This window comes from Salvelinus alpinus, chromosome 5 (assembly GCF_045679555.1).
Source record: "Salvelinus alpinus chromosome 5, SLU_Salpinus.1, whole genome shotgun sequence".
Taxonomy (NCBI): domain Eukaryota; kingdom Metazoa; phylum Chordata; class Actinopteri; order Salmoniformes; family Salmonidae; genus Salvelinus; species Salvelinus alpinus.
This window is the reverse complement of record NC_092090.1, coordinates 86,741,510-86,753,746: the sequence shown is the minus strand read 5'-3', so window position 1 is coordinate 86,753,746 and position 12,237 is coordinate 86,741,510. Positions and strand designations below refer to the sequence as shown.

At 39.5% G+C, this 12,237-nt stretch overlaps 1 long non-coding RNA gene across 1 annotated transcript; it reads right to left on the bottom strand.

Annotated features, from left to right (window-relative positions):
- Nucleotides 1–492: 492 nt before the first annotated feature.
- LOC139577152 (uncharacterized) lies at nucleotides 493–3,922 on the bottom strand. Its single transcript, XR_011675221.1, has 2 exons — nucleotides 3,669–3,922; nucleotides 493–2,163 (listed from the first exon to the last, which is right to left on the bottom strand). It is a non-coding gene; the product is annotated as an uncharacterized lncRNA (long non-coding RNA).
- Between the last annotated feature and the right edge of the window lie 8,315 nt (nucleotides 3,923–12,237).

Sequence of the window (12,237 nt, the reverse complement as noted above, 5' to 3'; positions counted from 1 at the left end):
AATGAGCACTTTAACATGCTGTAATTAGGATTTACCTGTAGCCTTGAAAGCAATCGGGGTTATTAAAACGCTTAGGAAGATTTTTGTCCACTTTGTAAACGTCACTGGTTTTCATAGCTTCATTGCCGTCTGATGGATGAGTTCCCACATAGTTTTCAGAATCCATGATTATGAGACGAAGGATTCGGGCCCCGATGCGCACGACAACAAGGAGTAGGCTACTGTTTAAATGAGTTGCTACCAACACAACTGTAACGAGGTGACGTCGGAGGGTTGGAACCATAGAGATCCTATTATACGGGCTATAGAAGTAGGAATTAGAATACTAGAATGATCATGAACCTTATGGTATAAAAGTCAGGGAGTTGGTCAGCCATGGTTTGCCAGTGTTGTGACAAGATATTGTGTAAAACAATATATTTGAAGAATTATCAGAACTGTTGTTACGTAACTAGGAGTGGTGGGTGCGGAGTCAGGCGCAGAGAGCAGAGGTTTAAGGAAAACCGTATTTATTCCGGTGAGAAAAGGTCATGCCAAAACAACAGGCGAATAAATGACCGGCCCAAAACAGGACACAAACAGTCCGGAAAAATACAAACAATACCGTCCACAAAACAGAAGAGAAACAAGCCCGTACAAAAGCAGGCGGGCATAACAGGCTTAAATAGCCCTAAACCAAACCCCAAACGAGAAACAGGTGAAACCAATAAGACATAACCAACAGAAAAGGAAAAGGGAATCGGTGGCAGCTAGTAGACCGGTGACGACGACCGCCGAGCGCCGCCCGAACAGGAAGGGGAGCCACCTTCTGTGGAAGTCGTGACAACTGTATGTTAGCTAGCTAGCCAGTTTTAGCAGAATGATTCCGTAAATGTTTCCAATTAACTACCAATATGACAACATTCCATAAAAATAAATGCAGCCAATCCACAGCCATACAGTGGCTTAATAATTTGATTAAAGGACAAATTGTAAATGCAACAAGTAATGATATTGTATCATATAATAGCACTCACAGCTTTCCACAAAAATACAACATTTAGACATTTATGGTCTGTTTACATACAGAACATTTGTATAAAGCCCATATAAACTGTATTTATAAATATATAACAATATTGTAGGTTGACAATAATTCTATTACACAATTTGAAATATATCCCATGCCTTACTTTTATTTTCAGGTAATGCATCACCTCTGCCTCTACTTCCCTTCATTCTCCCTAACCACAATAGTTGCCATTTTCACCTCATTCTGGAACTTTGAGGGTTTATGACATAGCCTCTCTATTAAAAAACTTGTCAATGGGTGCATCAGGGTCGCTTTGTTCAGAGACTGATTGTGTATTCAATTTCGCCTCTAAGTGTAGAATTGAGTTGTCAATTATAATGAACATTTATTAAACAGGCACTGCAATGTAATTGTCTATTTCAAAACATGTCCAACTATGGCTATAATGTTTCTGAACATTATTCAATTATAGGCCCATTTTTTGATATTTGAGAAAAGAAAAAAAAATCCTACAAAGAATTAAGACATAATAATAGGCTATAGCCTAATATGACTGTTTCAATGTACTGAAACTAGACATATGCAGTCAACATAAATATAACAGTCACAAGGCACAGGGAATTTCTTTTGCAAGTATAAATAAGATTTACCATTTAGAGTTATAATTTTCAAATGTCAGTGTTACATTCAACAACATATTTAAAGTAAATAATTCAACAATAACATTTAAGTAAACTGGCTAGTCAATTTCTTCCCTGGATATGAATGTATCCTAAATTATTGTATTCAAATGCTGTCATTCTGACACAAGGGCTGAGTTTTCATCACATTTCCTGCTTCACAACTGGCTATACAACGATGAGAAGCATAGGATTATGGAGAACTGTGGTGCTGTCCGTCTCTCGTTGGCAGTGACAGCCACAGTGCATTATTACTCACGGTACGAGTTTGAGACTGGCCGAGCGCGTACCAAAAGTAATAATGGACCGTGAAGCAGGCAGAAACTCTTATCTTCGGTTTATCTGTGGGGGAAAAAATCCCAGGTTTGATCTGGCTATGAAAAGCCAACAATCCTCTATATCCCATTGTACAATATTGTAAAATTCCATTGGGCATTGAGGTTGGGGTGTGAGATTGTAGCTTCCATCTATCTGAAACAAGAGAAGAAAAAATGTAATATTAGCCGACAAAACCCACTGGGCACATACTGGTTGAATCAACGTTGTTTCCAATTCATTTCAATGAAATGACGTTGAACCAATGTGGAATAGATGTTGAATTGACATCTGTGCCCAGTGGAAATTTGATGTCAAAGGTACATGAGCTTTACCAATATCTAGCCTATATTATAGGGCTGCATTTTGAATAGCAGAACGATAATCAGGCCTAGAGGGCAGCATGCATAGCCTAACACAGTGGTTCCCAACCTTTTTCCGCTACTGTACCACCTACGGTATTTTGCTCTGCCCAGAGTACCTCTGAGTACCTCACCCTCATGTGCATTTTACCATTAGGCATATGGTCTCATAAGTCTTCTCAAGTACCCCCTGTGGATAGGCCAAAAACCCCCAGGGGTCCTTCTCCATGAAGCCTGCCCACTGTTCACGCCATGTTCGTCTAGTTTTGAGTTACATTTGAATGAGTTTTCAACTAATGTGAATTCAACTTGGAAAAAAAAAATCAACAAGTCATTGGGTTTAGGTTAAAAGTTGGCAGAAAAAAAACACGATTTGCCCTTAAATTGATTACTTTTTGCGAATCCAATCAGTTTTCCACGTTGATTTTGTTCAAATGACAGCATTGATTCAACCAGTGTTTGCCCGGTAGATAATGATGTTTGCATTTTCAAGGTATTATTGCAATAGTGTGAATCATTAGTGGGACATTTGTGTTTGAGGGTAGGCCTACTGTAAAATCACAAACCTTTTTTGCATCAAGGTGGGTGTTTACATCACTGGTTTCAATTCAAAACAGGCCAATGTATGATCATTGTAATGTCTAATAATAGTGTATGACCTGAATTCGTTGATGCTTTTAAGCTTTAAATGTTCAATATATTGTGCTTATCTGTTCAATATATTGTGCTTATCAATGGTCTAACAAGTTCCTTGGTTTATTAGGCCAGTGGTTCCAAGCCTACCCTCAAACACAAATGTCCCACTAATGATTCACACTATTGCAATAATACCTTGAAAATGCAAACATCATTATCCACCGGGCAAACACTGGTTGAATCAATGTTGTCATTTGAACAAAATCAACGTGGAAAACTGATTGGATTCACAAAAAGTAATCAATTTAAGGGCATTTCGTCTTTTTTTCTGCCAACTTTCAACCTAAATCCAATGACTTGTTGATTATTTATTTATTTTTCACGTTGAATTCACATTAGTTGAAAACTCATCCAAATGTAACTCACAACTAGACGAACATCACGTGAACAGTGGGTAGGCTTCATGGAGAAACATTTCAGTGTTTCAAGTAATCAAAGGACAAATAACAAATTGCATTTTCTGAATAAAAAATTACAGAGTACTAGTTTTGAACATATGTTACCTTTGTATATCACAACTGCATCATGATAATACTGACTTTTACGTTTTCTCTGGGAAAAATAAAGTTTAATCTATAATGGTGAAATGTCCTCCCTACTTACCATAGAATGGAGAACAAAATGCCAAGCCTCTTGAGTCTACCTGGTTGCAGCTGCCACATCACCTCTATTCACTTGACTGACTTGTTGGGCTATTTTGCCATCGCGACCATCTCCCAATATTGGTTTTATCACAGTACAGGCTACACGTGTATTTCCCTTCTGTTCCGTCGCTGCCGAATGGAGAGGAATGGTATAGCCTGCCCGTTTTGGAAGTGCTTTTTATGCATACCTTCCTGTTGCGGCCGGGAACTGGACGGTCATTCCCAAGCCGGAATTCCTGTGTGTGTTTCCAACTGATAAAATAAGTTGTAAAGCACAAACACCCTCCATCCTGCTGAAAATGCTTCACGAATGACATCTTCAAAGAAGTACGTGCTTTCTAGCGTCCATGTGTAAAGCAGCTTGAGTTCTAAAATCCATTGTTTGTGTTTGTAAAAATCTATTAATTAGACCAGAATTACTGTAATTCATCCAATTGCATATTGCCATTAATTAGGCCTAAAGATATTCAGAATGAGGCTGATTATGAAGGCATATAAAGGCAACTTAATGTGTCAACTGAACTGACTTCCTCTACATTAAAATACATGTACGGTCATACATGCCATAGCCTACTGTAGCATTGATCTAAACCGATTTAATGACCCTAAATCTAATAAGGCACGACCGTGATTGTTATCACCAACGTGGACTATTTAGCTTTTTATCCACTAGCACAGTAGTATAATAGTGTAGTAAGTCGTCTACTTGTGTTGTATAGAACATTAAGTCGTTTTGAGTTTGCAAGAAAGGCATTTCACTGTACTTGTGCATATGACATTAAAACTTTAAATTTGAGACTAGTACACTGTAAAGGCCTAGTTAACATATAGTTAGCTGCTAAGTCATTTTTTCTAAAGGACGTTTTTACTACAAGTCTGGGGTATAAGTGAGTGTGTGGATAAACAGTGATTTATCCTGCTTCCTTAGGGTATGTGCCATTGGTCTTTATAAAACTCTGTCAGTCCCCCTCTTTGACGCAGATCCGTTTCCTGTGTGAAGCAGACTTTGTATTGTTCTGAGGGCCCACCATGCAGTATCACCATCCTCCAGTCACTTCCCGCTTCCTCTCAACCAGGAAATGCTGCATTGCTATTTTCCACCAATAATCCAGATTTAAATTCAAAATTTTAAGGAGAGGATTTGTAAACCTATTGACCGTTAAATGGTGAAGGAGTCTCCCATTGTAAGCATTGGTGTGTTAATACACCTAGGCCTGGGCCAGATTTACTAAGCGTTCAGCAAGGAATCAACACCAAAATGAAGACTAAACCAAGTCACTTCATGTACACTCTAGCTTGATACAGTGCATTCGGAAAATATTCAGACCCCTTGACTTAACACATTTTGTTACCTCACAGTCTTATTCTAAAATTGATTGAATTGTTTTTTTTCTACTCATCAATCTACACACAATACCCAATAATGCATCTTTGCCAAATGTATTTAAAAAAAAACTTAAATATTACATTTACATAAGTATTCAGACCCTTTACTCACTACTTTGTTGAAGCACCTTTGGCAGAGATTACAGACTCGAGTCTTCTTGGGTATGACGCTAGAAGCTTGGCACACCTGTATTTGGGGAGTTTCTCCCATTCTTCTCTGCATCACCTCTCAAGCTCTGTCAGGTTGGATGGGGAGCGTCGCTGCACAGCTATTTTCAGGTCTTTCCAGAGATGTTCGATCGGGTTTAAGTCTCTGGCTGGGCCACTGAAGGACATTCAGAGACTCCTACGTTGTCTTGGCTGTGTGCTTAGGGTAGTTGTCCTGTTGGAAGGTGAACCTTCGCCCAGTCTGAGGTCCTGAGTGTCCTGCAGCAGATTTTCATCAAGAATCTCTCTCTGTACTTTGCTCCGTTCATCTTTCCCGCGATCCTGACTAGTCTCCCAGTCCCTGCTGCTGAAAAACATCCCCACAGCATGATGCTGCCACCACCATGCTTCACCGTAGGGAGGGTGTCAGGTTTCCTCCAGGCGTGATGCTTGGCATTCAGGCCAAAGAGTTCAATCTTGGGTTCATCAGACCAGAGAATCTTTTTTCTCATAGTCAGAGTCTTTAGGGGCCTTTTGGCAAACTCCATGAGGATTGTCGTGTGCATTTTACTGAGGTGTGGCTTCCGTCTGGCCACTCTACCATAAAGGCCTGATTGTTGGAGTGCTGCAGAGATGGTTGTCCTTGTGAAAGGTTCTTCCATCTCCACAGAGGATTTCTGAAGTTCTGTCAGAGTGTCCATCGGGTTCTTGGTCACCTCCCTGACCAAAGCACTTCTCCCCCGATTTCTCAGTTTGGCCTGGCGGCCAGCTCTAGGAAGAGTCTCGCTGTTTCCAAATTTCTTCCATTTAAGAATTATGGAGGTCACTGTGTTCTTGCAGACCTTCAATGCTGCAGAAATATTTTAGTACCCTTCCCCAGATCTGTACCTCGACACAATCCTGTCTCGGCGCTCTAATCAAATAAAATGTTATTTGTCACTTGCGCCGAATACAACAGGTGTAGTAGACTTTACCGTGAAATGCTTACTTAACAAGCCCTTAACTAACAATGCAGTTCAAGAAATATAGTTAAGAAAATATTTACTAAATAAACTAAAGTAATTTTTTAAATAAAAAGTAACAATAAAATTACATAAATAACGGGGCTATATACAGGGGGTAGCGGTACCGAGTCAATGTGCAGGGGTACAGGTTAGTTAAGGTAATTTGTACAGGAGTAAAGTGACTATGCATAGATAATAAACAGCGAGTAGCAGCAGTGTAAAAACAAAGGGGGGGTCGTTAATGTAAATAGTCTGGGTGGCCATTTGATTAATTGTTCAGTATTCTTAAAGCTTGGGGTTGAAGCTGTTAATTAAGTAAAAATACTTTAAAGTACTACTTATGTCGTTTTTTGGGATATCTGTACTTTACTTTACTATTTATATTTTTGCCAACTTTTACTTCACTATATTCCTAAAGAAAATAATGTACTTTTTACTCCATACATTTTCCCTGACACCCAAAATACTCATTACATTTTGACAGGAAAATAGTCCAATTCACACACTTATCAAGATACTGTAACATCCCTGGTCATCCCTACTGCCTCTGATCTGTTTGTAAATTATGTTGGTGTGCCCCTGGCTATCCGTCAATAAAAAATTAATTGTGCCGTCTGGTTTGCATAATAAGGAATTTGAAATGGTTTATACTTTTACTTTTGATACTTAAGTACATTTTAGCAATTCCATTTACTTTTGATACTTAAGTATATTTAAAACCAAATACTTTGACTGAAGTATTATTTTACTGGGTGACTCACGTTTACTTGAGCAATTTTCTATTAAGGTATCTTTACTTTTACTCAAGTATAAAAATGTAGCACTTTTTCCACCACTGCTCAGTACTTTGTTGAAGCACCTTTGGCAGCGATTACAACAGTCTTCTTGGGTATGACGCGACAACCTTCACACACACCTGTATTTGGGGAGTTTCTCCCATTCTTCTCTGCAGATCCTCTCAAGCTCTGTCAGGTTAGATGGGGAGCGTCACTGCACAGCTATTTTCAGGTTGCTCCAGAGATGTTTGATCAGGCTCAAGTCCGGGCTCTGGCTGGGCCACTCAAGGACATTCAGAGACTTGTCCCAAAGCCACTCCTGCGTTGTCTTGGCTGTGTGCTTATAAGAGAAGATGGGCGACATGTGGAGGGGAGGGAGACGATCACAAAGACAGGTGAAACAGATCAGGGTGTGACACAAAGAGTTCAATCTCGGTTTCGTCAGACCAGAGAATCTTGTTTGTCATGGTCTGTTTTAGACTGATTCAATGAACCATTGTTTTTCTGTTCAAAATGTTGTATCAAGTCTGACCAAATGTGCCTAATTGGTTTATTGATACATTTTCAAGTTCATAATTGTGCACTCTCGTCAAACAATAGCATGGTCTGCTTTCACTGTAATAGCTACTGTAAATTGGACAGTGCAGTTAGATTAACAAGAATTTAATCTTTCTGCCCATATCAGATATGTCTATGTCCTGGGAATACAGGAACAACCTCATGCTAGAGGTTATTAAGTACTTTACACCACTGGTACTGAGTAAAGGGTCTGAATACTTATGTAAATGTGATATTTCAGTTTTAAAAATTGTATAAATTAGCAAATATTTCTATAAACCAGTTTTTGCTTTGTCATTATGGGGTATTGTGTGTAGATTGAAGAAAAAAAAGCGATTTAATCAATTTTAAAATAAGGCTGTAACTAACAAAGTGGGAAAAGTCAAGGGGTCTGAATACTTTCCGAATGCACTGTATATTCAGCCTGTAATCTTAGTAACATGACAACTAGTCTCTGGGAGTGGTCTTGGTCAAAATGGAAGGCTCTTGGTCATTTTAACTAACAGCACACAAGGAGTGTAAAGACATTCCTTGACTGCAGACACATCTCCAATGCATAAATCCATAGGAGTCTAAATACGTGTGCAAGCGTTAAGGGTACAGTATAACTGAAGTCCAAGTCCAGCATAAATGGTTCCCACATTTTAATGATCAACTACAGAATGTTTCAATACATTGTCTTGCATGGCCTTCATTTTGAGCCTAGATCAACACAGTTGAAGACGTTTTAACATTTTTAGACACAAAGATGTGTATGAGGATGGTGTAAATCACCTCTTTCAAATAAAGGCGGGTGGGGTCTCAATCCAGAGCTGTGACATGGTTTCCAGAGCTAGGAGCCAAACAGGAATTCCTGGCTCCCCATAGCAAGTCTCCGCTTCCTCTTCAGAGAACACAGAGCGACCTCGTAGGGGGGTGGCTGCACATTCCCCAGCTCATCAAAAGCAGCAGTAACGGCATCATTGTGCAATTTGGGACTCATAATTAGGAACATAATGAGCCTAATCTGTCCATCATTTTGATCCCCAAATCACCATCAACACACACAGTTCAGTCTTCAGAAGGGGGATTCTTGCCCCAGGGCTGCGTCTGCTTGAGTATTTAAATTAGACAAGCTCAAATAGTACAGCTTGTGTTAGGATGGCTCATTCATGCTCCGAGATAGTACATTAGTAGAACAAGCAGCCATTCTAGAAGGGTCTGCTGTCTGTATGAATGATCCATGTAGCCAAGGACCGAAAAAGACTGAGTTCATAATGGACAAGAGGGAAAGGCAGGAGCAGCACAGGATGTATGATGGGTGTGGTGCAGACATAACCTAATTCTCACACACAAACAAAACGCCAGGGCTACTGGGTAAAGCATAGTTACTAAACTCATTTTGAATTCCTTTGCTCGCAGTACTGAGGCCCATTTCATTCTACAACTTGAAGATCAAATCGAGAACAAATAAAGGAAGTGATGTAAGAAGTTCCTAACTTTATCGTGGCCTAGCAGTCTTCACCTGCTAAACTAATTACCCCCTCACCGTTCAGCGTTGAGGGCTCAAGGGCCTACCTCATCTAACACCCTTTACACAGTACTGAGCCCAGTCAAATCAAGCCTAGCCATACTGCACAGGCCTGGTTACGCATCACCCATAGTTGTTGGAACCATGCTGGAAAGAAAATATCCAAGCCAGTACAGCGTGCTTCTTCTGGCACAATAGTGTGAAAAGGGTATCCAACGAGGGAATTGACACATGATGAGGACTATCAGTGTATCAGTCACCCTAAGATACTATCCTATCTACAGTGAGCTCCTAACATATTGGGACAGTGACAATTTTTTTTTTTTTTTGATGGTGTACTCCAGCACTTTGGATTTGAAATAGTGAAATGACTATGAGGGTTAAAGTGCAGACTGAGCTTTAATTTGAGGGTATTTGCATCCATATCGCTTGAACTGTTTAGAAATTACAGCACTTTTTGTACATAGCCCTCCCATTTTAGGGGACCAAAAGTATTCTGACGAATTCACTAGTGTATTAAAGTAGTCAAAAGTTTAGTATTTGGTCCCATATTCATGGCACGCAATGATTACATCAAGCTTGTGACTCTACAAACTTGTTGGATGCATTTGCTGTTTGTTTTGGTTGTTTCAGATTATTTGGTGCCCAATAGAAATGAATGGTAAATAATGTATTGTGTCATTTTGTAAGAATAAGCATAGAATGTTTCTAAACACTTCTACATTAATGTGGATGTTACCATGATTACCGATAATCCTGAATGAATCGTGAATAATGAGTGAGAAAGTTAGAGGCCTAAATATCATACCGCCACCAAAATTCGAACCTTCCATGTTATTGTAATGGTGAGAGGTTAACATGTCTTGGGGGCATGATATTTGTGTTTCTAACTTTCTCACTCATCATTATTCATGACGCATTCAGGACTATCTGCAGTCATAATAGCATCCACATTAATGTAGAAGTGTTTTGAAACACATTCTATTCTTATTTACAATAAAAGTGACTCCAAAATGACACAATACATTTTTTACCATTACTTTCTATTGGGCACAAAATAATCTGAAACACAAGCTAGAGTCACAAGCTTGAAGTAATCAATGCATGCAAGGAATATTGGACCAAATACTAAACTTTGGACTACTTTAATACACAAGTGAATTTGTCCCAATACTTTTGGTTCCATAAAATGGGGGGACTATGTACAAAAAGTGCTATCATTTCTGAATGGTTCACATGATATGGATGAAAATACCCTCCAGTTAAGTATGACAGTCTGCACTTTAACCTCATAGACATTGTATCACTCCAAAGTGCTGGAGTACGTAGTCAAAAAAATAACATAATTGTCACTGTCCCAATAATTTTGGAGCTCACTGTATGTGATGTGCATGTTGAGCAAATTATATTTTTGTGGTGAAATAATCCATCTAAAGATTAAAGTAAGTATTCAAGCTAGCACGCACGCACGCACGCACGCACGCACGCACGCACGCACGCACACACACACCTCTCTGGGAAAGAACCAGCAACCAGGATTTTGCTGGGACAAATATGCCATCTAGTGGGTTGAATAAGTGTTAGGACAAGTTGTACCTACATAGATACAGTTGAAGTTGGAAGTTTACATAAACGTTAGCCAAATACATTTCAACTCAGTTTTTCACAATTCCTGACATTTAATCATAGTAAAAATTCCCTGTCTTAGGTCAGTTTGGATCACCACTTTATTTTAAGAATGCGAAATGTCAGAATAATAGTAGAGAGAATGATTTATTTCAGCTTTTATTTCTTTCATCACATTCCCAGTGGTTCAGAAGTTTACATACACTCAATTAGTATTTGGTAGCCTTCATATAATTAATTAAAATGCCTTTATTAGTATGGCATGTTCAATAGAAACAAATTTTAAAAACCGATGCGTTTTGGCTGCATGGCCTTCGTCAGGGAGGCAGCCGAAACGCGTCGGTTTTTAAAAACTTTGTTTCTATTGAACATGCCATACTAATAAAGGCATTTTAATTAATTATATGAAGAGTGCCTTGGTCCTCCTTTCTTTTTGATGACCAATTTACCCCTTTTACCAAAGAGCACCTTCTATCTACCAAAATGTACTATTGTGTACCTTAGTAGCGCTTCCCTTCCTCCTCTTTCAACTAGTATTTGGTAGCATTGCCTTCAAATTGTTTAACTTGGGTCAAATGTTTCGGGTAGCCTTCCACAAGCTTCCCACAATAAGTTGGGTGAATTTTGACCCATTCCTCCTGACAGAGCTGCTGTAACTGGGTCAGGTTTGTAGGCCTCCTTGCTCGCATACGCTTTTTCAGTTCTGCCCACAAATTTTCTATAGGATTGAGGTCAGGGCTTTGTGATGGCCACTCCAATACCTTGACTTTGTTGTCCTTAAGCCATTTTGCCACAACTTTGGAAGTATGCTTGGGGTTATTGTCCATTTGGAAGACCCATTTGCGACCAAGCTTTAACTTCCTGATTGATGTCTTGAGAGGTTGCTTCAATATATCTACATAATTTTCCATCCTCATGATGCCATCTATTTTGTGAAGTGCACCAGTCCCTCCTGCAGCAAAGAACCCACACAACATGATGCTGCCACCCCCGGGCTTCACGGTTGGGAGAATGTTCTTCGGCTTGCAAGCCTCCCCCTTTTTCCTTCAAACATAATGATGGTCATTATGGCCAAACAGTTATATTTTTGTTTCATCAGACCAGAGGACATTTCTCCAAAAAGTACGATCTTTGTCCCCATGTGCAGTTGCAAACCCTAGTCTGGCTTTTTTTATGGCGGTTTTGGAGCAGTGGCATCTTCGTTGCTGAGCGGCCTTTCAGGTTATGTTGATATATGACTCGTTTTACTGTGGATATAGATACTTTTGTACCAGTTTCCTCCAGCATCTTCACAAGGTATTTTGCTGTTGTTCTGGGATTGATTTGCACTTTTCGCACCAAAGTACGTTCATCTCTAGGAGACAGAACGTGTTTCCTTCCTGAGCGGTATGATGGCTGCGTGGTCGGATGGTGTTTATACTTGCGTACTATTGTTTTTACAGAGGAACGTGGTACCTTCAGGCGTTTTGAAATTGCTCCCAAGGATGAACTAGACTTGTGGAGGTCTACAATTTTTTTTCT